The sequence below is a fragment of the Cyprinus carpio genome, chromosome B4 (genome assembly GCF_018340385.1).
Source record: "Cyprinus carpio isolate SPL01 chromosome B4, ASM1834038v1, whole genome shotgun sequence".
In the NCBI taxonomy this organism is placed as follows: Eukaryota; Metazoa; Chordata; class Actinopteri; order Cypriniformes; family Cyprinidae; genus Cyprinus; species Cyprinus carpio.
The window spans coordinates 36,875,887-36,886,969 of record NC_056600.1 but is presented as its reverse complement, the minus strand read 5'-3'; positions in this window follow the sequence as shown (position 1 = coordinate 36,886,969).

Sequence of the window (11,083 nt, the reverse complement as noted above, 5' to 3'; positions counted from 1 at the left end):
TGAATGTAGACTGTTTGCGCAGTTTTAGTGCAAGAAACACTCCAAAAAAATTATGCAAAGATCGTTTCAGAATCTGAACCGTTTACCTGAATTTAGAAGCAACATTTATCTAACCTACTCTCCTAAAATGGATAAGCATTTACAAAATATTTGTTTGATATTAGTACCAGACCAATTATAATATATATATATATATATATATATATATATATATATATAATATAAGCAACAACATTGCTATGTAAATCACTATCTTTTACATTTTCACAGCTACATTTTCCTCATCCACTTGAATCTAACAGCTTTGTTGATGCTCTGAAGTAATAACTGCATCATCTATCTTTTTTTGTCCTGTATGTATGACACTAGAGACAAAATTTTCCCATCTAGGGATCCAGCTCTTAACATTATATCAACTCACAGTGAAATGTGTCTTTAAAATGACAAATATAGCCAACATATCATATTGTGCTACATGATCTTTAAGCTATCGCCACGTAAGCAAGTTCACAGGTGTTGTGTCTGTTGAAAAATATAATCTCAAAATGCTTTTAAAACAATTTTGTGGTATCAAATCAAGTTCAGCTCTACTAACACCATTCCTGACATGCTTTTGATTGTCACAGACTTATCTTACAAATCTCGCATATCCTTCAGTTTTAAAAACAAATAGAAGACAAGCACTAACAATGGAAGTTTTATACATTACAGAAGGTTTAACCTCTTTGTGGTCAAAGATTGGCGAAGGCCCCAGATTATTGTTGTTTCACTTTAACAGCACGTTAAACATCACACTCTCCTACTTTATCTGGAGAAACTGTGCATCAGATTAAAGATTCTAGCTACGATATTTGACCACTGTTTTGATAAAACATTGTTGCAGTGACAGTAATTTAGTAATTTATATCAGGAATGCAAAATAATAAATATGTACGAGTCATTTTTAGAATAGAAATTAACCACTCATTCATATTCAGTCACGTCTGCAGCGGTTTATTTGTGTTCACATAGATTCACTGAACAGCATCAATAAGGTTTTATAGTCCAAAGTTGCATATACATGGAGATTTTATGGATATATTTACTCATGTTTACTTCATATTTCTTTCATTTGCTAATGTTAGCTCTAATGCAGCTGCAACAGGTGCAGCTCTTCATCATAATGCATTTTGTCATAATTCACGTAAGGTCATAAGAAAATGTTCTGTTGTATTTTTATAGAAAGACTTTTGATAATAGTTGGGTAAATGTATACTGGGATTGAATCGATGTGGCTTGGTAAACCCTGTAATGCCAGGATAAAGGCTAATAATGGCTGAATAAAACAAAAGAATAATGATAAAAGAATAATGAGAATAATGTCTCATACCTGGTGGAGGTGTGAAAGGCTCATCGAGTGACAACATCAGAATCTTGAATGGGGCAATCTGCCGGTCCAGACATGGGATAATAGCACACAGGAGAGCTTACAGGACAGCTTACAGGGGCCATAAATCAATTTTATTAGCCTTCTCTATAAACACACAACATGGTCTTAGAAAATGTTTCATAAAATGCACAGTTTGTGAGATTATGTTCTGAAATATCAAATGAAGCATTAGGAGACTTGTGGCTGTAGCCTCATTGTTTCTAAAATCATATCCTACATCAACATTTTTTTTTTCTGATACATTTAATTTTTTTTATATTTTTATTTTTGTATTCATGTTTGAGTTTATATATCTCTATTTTCATAACAGTCTGAGTAATTCTGATTCCTGAACAGTAAACTTTGAAGTGTCAGCTTTATGAATATGTTGATTATGTATCTAGTAAGAAAGACTCATGAGCAGCAACCTTTTAATATTGGGTATGTCATTTGTGTCTCCATGCTTAAAATGGGGGGTGTAAGGGATTAAAAATACAAAAGTTGTGCAAACCATACTTTATAAAAATTATCCTGAATAAAATTAGACTGTTGTTTACAACATGCTAGGACACACTAGATTTTTTCATCATTAACTAAAAGTAAAACTATTAAAAATGTATAATTATTATAATTAAACACCGTCCCATCTAGGGATCCAGCTCTTAACATTATATGAACTCACAATGAAATGTGTCTTTAAAATGACAAATATAGCCAACATTTCATATTGTGCTACATGATCTTTAAGCCACGTAAGCAAGTTCACAGGTTTTGTGTCTGTTGAAAAAATATTTTCTCAAAAATCATGCTTTTAACCCATAAGAACCCGGACCAATTTCCCCTTATAGGAAAATTATGGGGCATATAAAACAGACTAAATGGACCACTTAAAACATGTTTCTGCAGTTGTTTTTTAAATACAACCACTCCTTGTCAAAGATCTGTAATGTTACATATATGTGACATTGGGCGTTTATGATAAATTTTTAATGTTACATATTTGTCACATTGGGCTTTTATTTATCATTTGAAAAAAATAACATTTTGTCAGTTTTCTTGCTAAATAACATTTTTTTCTATTTATTTTCTTTTCCACAACATTTTCAAAATTATAACTTTTCTGGGAAGATAAATAAAAAAAAACTTTTTCAGAAGTAATACATTTTTTGCATTTTATTTGCTTTGCCACATATTTCAAAACCACATAACTGTGGCCATTCAATTTTACAACAACTTTTTTGTAACTTATCAAAATTCTACCTTTTCAGGTATACGGTTTAACCAGAAATAAATTTTTAGAATATTTTTTCACAACTCGAAAATGTGCAAACTGAATAAAAATAAATAACTACCTCATACTGGAGGTCAACATGTTGAACATGCATGTAGTGCAATAACATTGCAAAATTTTACCTTTTCAGGTATACGGTTTAACCAGAAATACATTTTTAGATTATTTTTTCACAACTCGAAAATGTGCAAACTGAATAAAAATTAAATTTTTATTTTAACCTTAAAATAGTACCAACATATGATATCAACATATGTTATACCTGTTTTATACCATATGCTGCATACCTGTTTTAGTTACAGGTATGCAAAAAAATTCTAAAATACATTTCATTAACAATGTTATTAATTTTACATTTATTTTGTTTACATATGTTAAAATATGCTTTTAATTGAGCAGCAGAATATATATAACACTAAAATGATTGAATCAGCTAAATTATTTGAGCAGCTCATTACCATTTTTCTTAATGTTGACACATACGTCACATCAAAATTCCACCAACTGTTTTAAGGTTAACAGCCCGATGTGACACATGTCACCACAACATTTTTATAACTTGTTTTATATCAATTTGTACAAGACATGTTTTAAAATCAGGTCAAGTGTAATCTAGGATATGTTATTAAAACATTAGAATTGTTGCATGTGTTGAAACATACCTTTAGTAACAAAAACAAGCATTTTTAAAAATTGCTGACACTGCAACATGTGCACACCAGGCAGGCCACCATTTTGGAAATGTTACCATGAAAACAAAAATGCGCAGATTGTCACATGACTGAACCTGGATGTTCCTTAAATGTCACTTAGGGACTTCCTGGGTTGAAAGTAAGGGATAATGCTTTAAAAAGACCTTTCTAGATAATCACCAGTGTTTGTGACACCCACGTCATCACGGGTTCTTATGGGTTAAATGAATTTTGTGGTTTCAAATCTACTAACACCATTCCTGACATGCTTTTGATTGTCACAGACTTATCTTACAAATCTCGCATATCCCGCATATACAAATAGAAGACAAGCACTAACAATGGAGGTTTTATACATTACAGAAGGTTTAAAAACACAAATGTTGTAAAAATTGTGCAAACCATCCTTTATAAAAATTATGCTAAATAAAATTAGACTGTTGTTTACAACATGCTAGGACACACTAGATTTTTTCATTATTAACAAAGTAAAACTATTAAAAATGTATAATTATTATAATTAAACACCATTTAAGAAATGAAAAGAGCTTAAGACATAGCAGGTGCTTTGGTAATCTTATAATGAATAATTATTTAATGTGTGATATAATCCTATCAACCAAATCTAACATGTTTAATTAAATTATGTTATTATAGGCCTATGTGTCCCATATTTTTATCAACTGAACCAGTCATGCCATTAATTATGAATTTATTGGTCTTTTGCTTGCCAGTCAATTTCTGCATATAAATATTATACCAAATTGGAACAGAAAATTGTGCTATATGCACTTTCATGAGATCGGGTAAGCTTACAATTAATTTTGTATTTTATCAATGGGAATACAACAAATTCATGACAATGTTTTACATTGAATCTACCCATAAAATGTATAAGTTCTTTAAAAGCATCTGGCATACAGTAATGTAATTTTTAAAACTGTTTTAGAGCATTTACTGCATTGATTAAAAAATAATAATAATAGGCTTATAAATAATTCACATATCAGAAAGCAAATCCTTTACATTTTAAGGTATTCTGAGCAGAGCAACATAAAAACCATAAAATATAAGCAGTCATACAATTAGGCTATAGGACAAAGTTTTACAATTATAAAATAAAAACGCAAATTATAATCTGGCCTGATTTAGGCTTTTCCCTATTTTTATATTTTAGATATCAGTTATGTTGATTTAAAAAATGACTTCAGTATGCCTTTAGAGAGAAATGCATATTTACATATTACATAATGAAAGTTTTTGATTTTAATTATTTTGTTTTAAAGTAGTATTATAAAGCTTTCTATTTATCATGCCTGTGAGGCAAGTATTCACTGAGTTTCAGTTCATCATTGTGAAGCGCTCCTGCTCAAGACCAAGATGACAGAAAGCACGTCCTGTTTGTTTTGCTGTTTATAAAAGCACAACGTGTTGTTGATGTTGTGAGTGCACACAAATAAAAGCAGACCCTTTAAAATTCCGAATTATGTATTACTGTTATGAGTAAAAATGCAAGTGATCATGCAGGTGCCTCCATGTCCTGCAAAGTGCGCTTCAGCTTCCATTCTCACAAATGACTAGATATGCACCTAATAGTGTGTGCACATTTATCTAGGTTAAACGTTTAAATTAACCTTGTGATTTGCTTGAACTGTTTTAATATCTAAAGATTTTATTTTAGGCAATTCGTGATGATTGGAGAACCCAGCTAATAATAAAAGGTCCACTGAACACCCCTGGTACGTTTTCGTGTAGGGTTCTTTAGACGTCAAGAGGACATCGCAGGGACGTTCATGAAACATTGTGTTGGACCTTTAGAGAACGTTTGCTACAGGTCCCTTTAACGTCCTTTAGTGTAAACATATCAGTCAGATTAGACAAAATTGAACTACACCCAAGGAATAAACAAACAAGCAATAGTACTTTAATAACACTTATTTTTATAAACAATTTCTCTTGATGTGTGTGTGCGCATGTGTGTTCGTGTGCCAGTTGTGTGTGTTCGTGTTCCAGTTCCTGTGTGTTCCAGTTGTTTTTGTGTGTGTGTGTGTGTGTGTGTGTGTGTGTGTGTGTGTGTGTGTGTGTGTGTGTGTGTTCCGATTTCATCTTAATCACTGACATTCTAATATTCTATAAAAATTAATCAACTGACGACTCATTATCTATAGCAGGGGTCGGCAACCTTTTCAGCATGACGTCCCATTTGTAATTTTTCTGGTTAACCACTGTGCCAACAGCCCCCCCCCCCACCGCTTTGTACAGTAAATACACATTTTTAAGCGATATGATTAAAAAAACAATAGGCCTCTTTGATTTTCATGCAAATAGTTGCAAATAAACGGGAGGCTTCGACTGGTGGCGATCTGCCTGAGCCTTGGTGTGCGCTTCCACTTGGAGGAGAGTCTCTTGGGCACTCGCAATGTTCAAAAACGCAAGATAACTCATTGGGTTTGATGTTCTTGGAACCTGGACGGTAGGAAAGCATAAAGTCAAAACAACCAAAAAAAAAGTGCCCACCATGCCTGCCTGGAATTGAGTCGTTTGGCGGACCTGATAGGTTCTTATGATTGGTCCAGACAATAAAAGGTAACCCCGAACCCTCTAACCAATGACACCACTCTTCCAGTGCTAACTTGACTGCCAGCAACTCTCTGTTACCAATGTCATAATTACGTTCGGCAGGTGACAAATGACGGGAAAAAACCACGCAAGGATGCATCTTGTCGTCCGAGGAACATTGCTGGGATAGCACAACACCTACCCCCAGAGAAGATAGGAGCCAGAGAAGACTCTTTGAGCAGAAGTGTGAGTTCCTCAGAATGGTTCCCTGATTTAACTAGGGTGATTGGTCCAGTTGTGTGTGTGATACTGGGAAGGTTATGTCCATTGAGTGCGTTGACAGAGATCTTATGGCAGAGAGAAACTATGGGAATCTGAAGGTGTGATGCCAGACTGTAATCCATAAAATTACCTTCTGCCCCGGAATCCAGCAGTGACTGGCAGTTGTGGACCTTGGTTGCCCATTGCAGTCATACCGGGAGGAGAGTTGTGGATGAGGATTTCTCCAAGGATAATCCACCTGACAGTAACCTTGGCTCTACTGTCGGGCTTGGTCTTTTACCGGACAGTGAACCAGGATGTGGCCCTTTGCACCACAATATAAGCAGAGTTCCTTAGCTCTCCGACTGTCCCTCTCCTCCCGGGAAAGCCAAGCTCTACCCACCTGCATGGGTTCATGTTCAGATGTAGAACTGACCATATTACCGGAGTCGGCACTGGAGAGCACAGGAAGTTCCAACATCAGTGTAGCGGACTCGTTAATCACAACGCTGAAGCCGTGCATCAACACAGAGCTACATCGATCAATCAATCAAAACCAGAGGGTAACTCCATGGCGAAAACCTCCTTCTGGATACGGTCAGCCAACCCATGCAGGAACATGTCCCACTGCACATCCTTGTTCCATTTGCACTCTGCTGCCAGGATCCAGAACTCGATGGAATAGTCAGAAATGGTCCTGTTCTCCTGCCGAAGCCTGGCCAACATGCGTGCGGCTTCACGACCCACAACAGCACGATCAAAGACCCGTCTCATCTCCTCAGAAAGAGTCTGGAATGAGGAACAGCAAGGATGTTGCAGGCACATTCCTTATACACACAGGGTATATGATTATAATGGAATCATATGTGTGTGTGTGTGTGTATATATATATATATATATGGCTAAATTCACCTTGATTATACTTGATTAATAAAAAATCTTATTAATAAAAATCTTCTACATTCCCCCCTTTGAGACTTAGTAAGTCTCACATTTGCTTATTTTTATCCAGAGTGCTACTACATAATTCAGTCTTATTAGTTAACACTACCTAGTGACTAAATAAGTCACACCAATGACTAGATTATGGAATTCCACTCTAGAGGGAGCAACAGGACCAAACATCTCCTTCCACACTTGACTAGGAGGGAGTAAAAGATCCAGCCTCCTTTAACCCCTTTTTAATAGAAAACAATGTTATAAGCATGAGTGTGCAATTGGTTCAGCACTTGCCTGTGGTTGTCACAGTTATCTATAAAAGGCATAAAAATACATACAAAACATAACACATTGAATATCACAAGATTATAATAGTTGATCTTCAGCCCAGATACCTTACGCATCGTAGAGGCCCACCCTTGGGCAGAAGTTAGGCTAGCACTTACACCCAGGGTATGGTTCATCTTCAGACCTCTTCATCATCCTTGTTAGAGTCACTAGAACTATCATCAAAAGTTTGCTCATTTAAGTTTAGTTTGTTTAGCCATGCTTCATAATATTCCTTCAGGCTCCTTTCTGTGATCTTTTGTTGATTTATTTGGGACTTTTATCACTTCCATTTGCTTAGCAGTAGCGTTGACGATTAATATTCTTAATATAGGTAATATACAGCAAAATAATAATTCTCCTACTAATATGGCAACTCCTAAAAGTATTCCCAGTTTAGCAAACCATGCTCCCCATGCTCCAAATTTCAAATCAATCCAATCCCAAATTTGTCTAGTGAGGAATAGGCTAGAATTCGAGCTTGAGTCAGGACAAATTTCCCTTGTTCTATTAATTCTACAATTTTGTGATGAGTATATATAGTTAGGCGGAGCAAAGATGATTTACGGTAAAGTATTTGGCATCAGGAGGGACAATCGTCAGTAACGTGTGCAGGTTTGGTACTTCAGCTGGCAAATCTTCTGTTATTTCATTTATTGTTCGTAAATCATGAACAAGTCGCCATCTGTTTTTGTCTGATTTAATTATGGGCATAATTGGAGTGTTACAGTAACTAGTAGTTTCTATTAATACTCCTGCCTTCACTAAACCTTCAATAGTGTTCTTTATTCCTGCTTCAGCATCCAAACGTAAAGGATATTGTGCTTTTTTAGGCAGACGTGCATCTGGCTTAAATTGAACTCCTACTGGATTTGCTGATTTTATAAATCCAATATCGGTGTCATGTCGAGACCATAGTTCAGTTGGTACCTGACACTCCATTTCCTTGAATAAGTCAGTTTCAGTTTTGTTTACTACTTCAGATGTTGTAGGCATCTGTCACTTTCTTTTGACCAATAACTATTTCCTGAGGAACTCCCAGCAAACTGGTTGCACACAAAATTTTGATATAATTTTTTCAGCTGAATGAAAAATCAATGGATGCTCTGTTGGTTCCCATTTGCTTTGTTTTGCCTTTTTCATCAAGTCTTTTGCTTCACAATTCTTTCCTACATATACTGCAATATACGGGACAGAATTATAAACCCGATTCCAAAAACGTTGGGACACTGTACAAATTGTGAATAAAAACAGAATGCAATGATGTGGAAATTTCAAATTTCAATATTTTATTCAGAATACAACATATATTACATATCAAATGTTTAAACTGAGAAAATGTATCATTTTAAGGGAAAAATAAGTTGATTTAAAATTTCATGGCATCAACATCTCAAAAAAGTTGGGACAAGGCCATGTTTACCACTGTGTGGCATCCCCTCTTCTTTTTATAACAGTCTGCAATCGTCTGGGGACTGAGGAGACAAGTTGCTCAAGTTTAGGAATAGGAATGTTGTCCCATTCTTGTCTAATACAGGCTTCTAGTTGCTCAACTGTCTTAGGTCTTCTTTGCCGCATCTTCCTCTTTATGATGTGCCAAATGTTTTCTATGGGTGAAAGATCTGGACTGCAGGCTGGCCATTTCAGTACCCGGATCCTCCTTCTACACAGCCATGATGTTGTAATTGATGCAATATGTGGTCTGGCATTGTCATGTTGGAAAATGCAAGGTCTTCCCTGAAAGAGACAACGTCTGGATGAAAGCATATGTTGTTCTAGAACTTGGATATACCTTTCAACATTGATGGTGCCTTTCCAGATGTGTAAGCTGTCCATGCCACACACACTCATGCAACCCTATACCATCAGAGATGCAGGCTTCTGAACTGAGCACTGATAACAACTTGGGTTGTCCTTGTCCTCTTTAGTCCAGATGACATGGCATCCCAGTTTTTCAAAAAGAACTTAAAATTTTGATTCGTCTGACCACAGAACAGTTTTCCACTTTGCCACAGTCCATTTTAAATGAGCCTTGGCTCAGAGAAAACGCCTGCGCTTCTGTATCATGTTTAGATATGGCTTCTTTTTTGACCTATAGAGTTTTAGCCAGCAACGGCGAATGGCACGGTGGATTGTCTTCTGTGTTTTCTGGAAGTTTTCCTGAGCCCATGTTATTATGATTTCCATTACAGTAGTCAAATTGGTGATCCTCTGCCCATCTTGACTTCTGAGAGACACTGCCACTCTGAGAGGCCCTTTTTATACCCAATCATGTTGCCAATTTACCTAATAAGTTGCAAATTGGTCCTCCAGTTGTTCCTTATATGTACATTCAACTTTTCCGGCCTCTCATTGCTACCTGTCCCAACTTTGTTGGAATGTGTAGCTCTCATGAAATCCAAAATGAGCCAATATTTGGCATGACATTTCAAAATGTCTCACTTTCAACATTTGATATGTTATCTATGTTCTATTGTGAATAAAATATAAGTTTATGAGATTTGTAAATTTTTCCATTCCTTTTTTACTCACAATTTGTAAGGTGTCCCAACTTTTTTGGAATCAGGTTTGTAGTTACACTGAACCATTTTTTAACATTCACCATCTGGTATATTTAAAGCTGCTCCCTGTTTACCTATTATTATGTACTGGGAGCCCAATTTGCTGTCCTTTTGTTTCTTTCTGCCATTTTTGTCCTATTTTTTCATCCCTCTCTGGATCATATATCATTGTGCAATGAAATTCTGATTTTGGTAGCTGTGCTAAAGGGATTTGTGCCTCAATAAATTTTGCCCACTTATTGACTGTCTGTCTCACATCTTGTTCTATCTGTCCTATCTAATAGACATTTGCTTTTGGCTCTGCAACTACCATTTGTGTTTCTGTTCCTATTGCATCAATATATATTCCTTCTGGAGAAAGAATTTGTAGCCCTAATTTACATAATGTATCTCTTCCTTACAAATTGATTGGAGTCTGTTTTGATACCAGGATGGGCATTGTTATACTTTGATTTTTTTTGTTTGTAGACACATTGGAGCTGTTATTGGAATGAATTGCATTTTTCCTGAGAATCCTATTGTCTTTGCAAATTTTCCAGACAAGGGGAGATGTGAGGCATATTTTACATTTAAACAGGTATAACTAGCGCCTGTGCCTATCATCATGGGTGTGGCTTTTCCTTCTATTTTAATTTGCATAATAGGCTCTTGATCAGCTTTAGTTGTTCAAATTGGAAGCTGACTCTCCCCTGTAGGATTCTCTGGGCACCCCTAATAGCCTGGATTGGGACCTCCCCAAGGATTTACTGGGCCCTGTACTGTACCTCGGTTAGGCTGTTGCCAGCTCTCCCCTACCACCCTGTGGGTACTGTTGCCATGGATAGGTGGGACAGTCATTTTTATTATGTCCGGGCTGTCCACAGGCCCAGCACACACCTGGAGGACCAGTATAAGGCTTGCCTCTTCCTCTCTGGCCTCGCTGTATGGGTTTTTTTCTCCATCCCATTGGTCCTGGCTGTTGAGTATAAACATCAATTATGGGCACAAGGATCGGGTGTGCGTTTGGAGGGACTGCTGCAAGTGGGCTTGACTGAATAGTTGGTTG